Here is a 7,270-nt window from a genome sequence, read left to right as displayed (position 1 = left end):
ACGTTATTCTTGACTGTGTTGTATTGACTGCTTTGATGCGTTGCAATACGGTAGTGCATTGTTTTGATGCTTACATCCGTGTTACAAAAATATTTTGCTTTTATTTATTTTATTTTATTTATTTATTGCTTTTTTTTTTTCCTTGCCCCCCCTGACTCAAGAGTCAAATGTCGCCCATGCTTTTAATAATCAACAGACACATTGAAAATAGGAATACTTTCAACATAAAGACAATACCATTGTGTGTGTCCTACTTTCTCAAAAGAACATGCAATACTGTTCTGTATAATGCCATTATTAATATGACAAATGTAACATATGAATACAGAGACGCAAGCAGTCAAGGAGAGATTCTTGCCACAGGCTAATGTTTGGCAACCAATTTACATCTGCAAGAGGAAACAGCTGCTGAATTATTGTGTGACCTGATGCCTCACACGCCGCTACCACACATTAAATCCTCTGCCTTGAATTACAGCCGAACCAATATATCCATCACATCCACAGGCAGTCACTCACTCATGACCGATGCTTTGTGTGAAACGACAAAGACAGAGAAAGAATATGAATCTGTGTGTGAAAGGAGATTTTCTGATACACACACTCGCTCTCTTTCTTTAAACTCCATTTCTGAGCAGATGACAAACTGGTAACTGCATCTCTGGTTATCTGAAGCGGTGGGCTTGATTTAGGCCTTATAGAGCTTAGATCCAATTAGTTCCCTAAAGGCCCATTAGAATGAGTAAATCATGCTAAAAATCTGCAGAGCTCACAGTGCACTTCTTAAATTAACAGTTTCAAATGCTTGAGGATGGTATTTTTTCTCTTACGGCTCTTATCTCGGGTAATTTCTGCCCCTGATTACACAGCAAACTCTGCCGATTAAATGCACTGGGTGCTTGAATTAAACCGAGATAACCAATTTTCCTGTCTTTCACAAAACACATGGAGAGGTCTCTAAGAGACTGCTGATGAGATCATTTCAGTCCACCTCCAGAGCTCAAGCTCTCCTGCAGTAACTGACCTGATACTTCGTGAAATAGCGCCATCTATTGAAGTGGCAACAGTAGGTGCAATTCCCATCACACACTCTGGGTGGCACTGTTTTGCTAAATATCAGCATGAACAACAGTCACCTGTATGCATGCTGCAGAAAATAACATTTGCTTTGTTTTAATCCGACAGCAAATCATTGGCTCACATATCAAGAATACTCAGGCTTATATGGGAAACATGAAATCAGTGCCGTCTTTCTCTTTGCACATATGGCAGTGACAGCCTATGTATAATTCCACTATTATTTATTCAACCAACTGTCCGTCGAACAGTTATGATTAAAATGTCAGCATGCAAAAGTTCTGCTTCAGTGAGATTTAATCTCAGAAATTTTGTTTTCATCTCCACACTTTTGTACCGAATGCAAATGATGCAAATGCTTTCAAAATATTCTGACAAAATCATTTATGTTGCTTTGTAGAACTACAGTTAGTTCTCAACTGATTTAGCACTCATCACAGAAACATGGTAGGCTACCCAGGGTTCCGTGTGAAAAGCTTAATGTTATTTTTTTTTCTTCAAATTTTATTCCCCTATTTTTCCATATTTTGTTTAATGTTACTTTAGCATTGCGCATCCTCGTATTTATATATTGTCGCCTGTAACTTTACCTGAATCGACTTCTCGGACTATAAAGGTAACAATAAAACTATTGTAACACTTCTTCACATTAATTGACGCATTTTTCGTCACGATTTGACATTTTTCCCTCAAAAGCTAAATTTACTTGTTTCCCTGACTGTCCAAAGCACGTGTCGTGAATTTGAGGCACATGATTGGCTGTCGGTTGCTAAGCGTAGCCGTACACATACGTACACCGCGTCGTTTAGCACACTTTTGGCACCGCAAATGTTCTCCGGAGCAGGGTTTCATTACTCTGGGTAAAAAGCGGTGTAAACCCTAAATTACAGCTGAAAGACGTTCCTCTACCCGGTGTTAGAAAAAGGTTTTTCAAATGTTTTAATGTTTCAAACATAACAGTAAATATTTGCTGTCCAAGCTAACGTTCCCATAGGCTAACTTTCACTTATTTAAAGGTTATGGAAATGTTAGTACAACCCATTCTTAAAATAATGTTTATGGAACGTTCTAATAACATTATCAATATGTTCTAGTAATGTTGAAACAATTAAAACAATGCTTTCAGAACGTCCTTAATGTTAGGCTAGTAGGCCCTACTTGATAAATGTTCTCATAATGCTGAGAGGAAGCATTCTTAAAACAATGTTCTCGGTCCTTTATGATGTTATTAATATTTGCTGAATGTTCTTTAAAGTTAGCAGAAAACATTGTGACAATGTTCATAGTGTTTATCATGACACACCCATATGTGTTTAGTTTTTAATGAATGTTCTCATAATATCAATAGAAAATGTTCTTAGGAAGAAAAAATCTTGGAACATTATACATGACTGATGATCTAAATGAACATTTTTGACCATTATTCTCAGAAGTCCTTTAATCATTAAGGATCAGCTAACAGGGAACGTTCTTAGAACGTTTTCAATAGATAAAATGGAAAATTGTTCTAGCATTCACATAACCAGGAAGACTCATTCTTAATCCATAAGCAATAGAAATATTGTTTTTATAATGGTGTCAAAATAAAAACCTTTGCATAACCAAGAAAAATGTTCTTTAAATACAAAAATGGGTGTTAAAAGTTAAAAGTTGAGAGAACATTTAAGTGTAATGTTCTCATAATGTTTTCAAAATTATAGAATGGAACATTCCTTTAACATTCACTTAGCCAATAAGAAACATTCTCGATAAATTAAAAAACTGGACATTTTGAACATTTAAAAAACATGCAGGCTAACTTAATGGGAATGTTTGCAAATGTTCTTAGAACATGTTTTTGTTAGCTAGGAAAATATTCACTTAATATGCATGCATTCTTGAGCAGTTTTCATTTAAATGTGCATAATCTTGTGAAAAGGTCGTGTTGTTGTTTTTCATAAAGTCCCGAGAACTCAGACCAGCTAGCAAAGCATCTCCTCTATGTCTCTTTGCTGTCTCATCCCTGTCTCGCTTTGAGAGCACGGCCAAACCTACAGGCCATGAAAGCTGACATTTTCGCTGCAGACTATCTTCACGAGCTATAAATCATGAAGTTTTAGCTTCACCGTAACACACGTTGGAGCAGATTTCAAAAGTGTATTGATTTTTTGGACGATGGCAAAGTACTGGCAAAGTACTGCCATTTGAGATGGGACTGAAGTGACAGGGTAAGCAGAACCCCCCCCCCCCAAAGAGGCGCCATGAAACCCATCATAGCATATTACTTGCTAAGGCGGTAATAGGATTTTATAGGAAGCCATGGCGAAGCAGGCAGTTCGGGGCGCCATGGCGGAGCAGGCAGACCAGGAAGCCATGGCGGAGCAGACAGTTCAGGAGGCCATGGCGGAAAAGGGAGCTTGGGGAGCCTGGGCTCGGCACTCGGCCCGGCCTCCACGGATGGACCCATACTACCCCCCCAAAAAAAAATCCTTGGGAGAATATCATCTTTAGAGGTCCTCCGTATGCCTAACTCGGGAACTGTGGCCCTCCCTGGGCTTGACTTGGGGACTGGAGCCCTCACTGGGCTAGACTCAGGGACAGGAGCCCTCACTGGGCTAAACTCGGGGACAGGAGCCCTCCGTGAGCTAAACTCGGGGACAGGAGCCCTCTTTGGGCTGGATTCAGGGGCTGGAGCCCACACTGGAGCGAGCTCTGGGACTGGAGCCGACCGCCTTCTCCTCCTTAGATTCCCCTTTAGGTTCGGGGTGAAAGGCGTGGTCGGCGGGCTTGAGTGAGCTGCGGCTGGCAGGCTTGACTGAGGAACCGCCGGCGGGCTTGACTTCGGCGCGGCCGGTGGGCTTGTCTGCTGAGCGGCTGGCGGCCTGGGTGGGCTTGAGCGAGTGGCGGCCCGCAAACTTGACTTTGGAGCGGCCGGCGGGCTTGACGGCGGGCTGGTTCTGACTCGGGCCCGGACACTCCCCAGACACCGGAAGATCCCTTCCCTCCAGCATAGTCCCTTGGTGTCTGGGAGGTCCATGGGGCGATGGTAGTTGGCCCCGAGCCAGAACAGAGAATTGATGGTGGCGTCATCCAATGCCGTCGCCGCGGCGAGCCCGCAGAATGCCCAGGCGTACTCGAAGAAGGGGAGATCTCGGCGAACTAAGGCGGAGAAACGAGCGGCGATTTCCATGATCTCGGGGGGAAACAAACGGAAAACCAAAACACTTTTAAAAACGGAAAACAAACATGGGAGAGGGGGCGCCGCTTACTGTCCTTGGTCGGGTCTTCTGCCAAGGTTGCCTACAGGAGGAGCGCGGACACTTTAAATACACAGGAGCAAATGAAGATAATTAATAACACAGCTGGAACTAATGGAACTAATCAGGGAACATAATGGGAACAGGAAACAGGAAGACCAAATAAGGACATAAGGAACACATGGGGAGCAAAACACACACAAAACAAGGAACAGAGTCTGACAAAATGTTTATTTTCAGATTATTCTTGCATTAAGACATTAATGATAATCAATTCTAGGAATTATTAAACAGAAAAAATACAAATAATGACTTATTTACAATTTACTGCTGAAGCTGTCTTTAAGTGTTTTCACATGATGTTGTGCAGTCAGGTGGTACAAATCAGAGCTCTCAGAAAATGTTGAGTTTACAAATTGTGATTAAGAGTTTCTATAAGAACATGAATGCTTACGCTATTTTTGACATTTTTTCCCCAAAACATTTGTTTGTGTGGTAAACTTTTCAAAATCTTCAAACTTTGTTTATTCCCAACAAAAATGAAAAATGAAATTAATAACAATGAAATCATATTTTCAGTGTGTAATCTGTACATAGTTTGAGTGTCAGTACATGCACATGTTTCTAGGTTAATGTTAGGTTATAATGATGTGAAATTCTTCTGATTGATGCTTCTTTATTTAGTAGTCAGCTCTGTTGATAGGTGAAAATGAGGTGTAATTTTCTCTCCACTGTGTCCAGTCATTAACTTACTGTCAAGCTTACATTGGCACCACATAAATAAGCCCAGAAACCCTATAATAAAGACTCTGTAAGACGACTCTCAGGTCTCATGTGACAACCAAGAAAATTCTACAAGAAACATCTATATATACATGACTTGTAAGTGAAGTTTGACATACAGTATATTTTATTCTGTTTTATTTACTATTCTTATATTTCTCATTCTTATTCTTATTTTAAAATATTCTATGATAGTGAGCTGCATTAATGGGTAAAACGTAACATCTATAGACAATTCTAAAATAGACCTAAAACATTTTCAGTCAAGCTGATTTTGAGGTGTATAATAGGTGTATAATGTAGTTAATAACACATACTATTTATTATTTGCCTGTCAAAAACATTTACACTACCATGTGTAACGACATGTTAAAGTGAAAGATTTTTTGTCCTAAGCAGCCGTGAGAAGTGTGACTATAGCACAGATAGACGCATTAGTTTTCACTATTTTGGTTTCACCCCCCTCACCCAAGGTTGCTGGCTAACTCCGCCCATTGTGAGATTTCATTGGTACAGTAGTTGGCTTAACATCTTTCTGATTGGCTGTGTTTTTTTTTTTTACGTAGTGTAGCAGTTTTCATTCAGTGTGAACAGTGTTCCCTTTCAGTCGGTCACTCTCGACATCACGTCGGTGACCGACGAATTGGGAATCTCGCTAGAGAGACCAATCTACTTCGAGTGTAAACTAAACGAGCCAATGCACATTGGCATGCGATGATTGCATCCAGCTGCCGCTGATCGCAGCGTGAGTATAAATAGGCAGCAGATGAAACGCATACTCAGCTTTTCGCTTAGCCTCGAGCTAAGCAGCGCCATGGAGCCGGTCGCAGGGCATCCGCCCCGCCCGTCTCAGCCCCCGCGGATGGGCGACCCAGAGATGGAGGGAGTTGCTCTTCAGGAGATGGTGAACGCACCACTCCCTCACCCGGAGGAGGGCCGGGCGGAGAATCTTTTGTTTTGTTTTATCCCGCCACTAACCTCTTGGTTGGTGGTACCCAAACACTCAACAAAAGAGCAATTTCCTCTATTTCTGGGTCTCAAGAGGGCACGGAGAGTTGTGGATGGTCCAGAGCCAGATCACACTCATCCTCCTCTGTTGCCGGCGAGCAGCAGCGGGCGGTTTGAGAGCGTCATCAAAGGCCCTACTCACGCACCCTCTGTCCAACCTTGGAACCAGGTAAGTGTTGCACCGCACACTCAGACCCCGCTTCGGTCGGTCCACGTGCTGCCTGAGCTGGGTCCCTGCGTTCCACCTCACTGCCCCACTGCTGGTACGTCGGTGGTTCCGCTGGTCCAGCTTGTACGGTATCTGGAAGCCTGGCTAGCGCTGTCCAGCCCGTCTTGCTGGCTCCTTTGGACCATCAGACTTGGCTACACGATTCAGTTCACCCGGTGTCCCCCCAATTTCAGGGGCATCCACTTGACATCAGTGAAGGCGGCCGATGCTCCTGTCTTGCGTGCGGAGATCGCAGTCCTACTGGCGAAGGGTGCGATAGAGCCGGTCCCTCCAGCCTATATGAAGACGGGGTTTTACAGCCCCTACTTCATTGTACCCAAGAAAGGCGGTGGGTTACGACCGATCTTGGACCTGCATGTCTTGAACCGGGCCCTTCACAGGCTACCATTCAAGATGTTAACGCAGAAACGCATCTTCGGGTGCATCCGTCCCCGAGATTGGTTTGCAGCGATCGACCTGAAGGACGCGTACTTTCATGTCTCAATCCTTCCGCGCCACAGACCTTTTCTGCGGTTCGCGTTCGAGGGAAGGGCATATCAGTACAAGGTCCTGCCCTTCGGGCTGTCCCTGTTCCCCCGTGTCTTCACGAAAGTTGCGGAGGGGGCCACTCCCACGAGACCCGACGCAACAGAGTGCGGCGCGGGACAAGATGGGCGAGTGCTGCTGCGGGATGCGGGAGAATAAAATGATTCACGGGACTACCTCAAAAAATATCTAAACATAAAATATCTAAACAAATAAATTGTTTTTCATCTATTGCACAAAAGAAACATGAAAGAAAATAAAATATAAACGATTAACAGGTGCAAGCGTATGCAGTTTCTATTTAGGTTATAACACGTGTTTGCAGCGTTGAGCAATGCAGTGCTGAAATTTGCGTGCTCACGAATCCTCTCATTATAACACACGAATTGTAGACATTATGAAAGATTCATTA

Source organism: Sinocyclocheilus rhinocerous, unplaced genomic scaffold (genome assembly GCF_001515625.1).
Source record: "Sinocyclocheilus rhinocerous isolate Xijiao unplaced genomic scaffold, SAMN03320098_v1.1 scaffold666, whole genome shotgun sequence".
In the NCBI taxonomy this organism is placed as follows: Eukaryota; Metazoa; Chordata; class Actinopteri; order Cypriniformes; family Cyprinidae; genus Sinocyclocheilus; species Sinocyclocheilus rhinocerous.
This window is presented reverse-complemented; position numbering follows the sequence as displayed.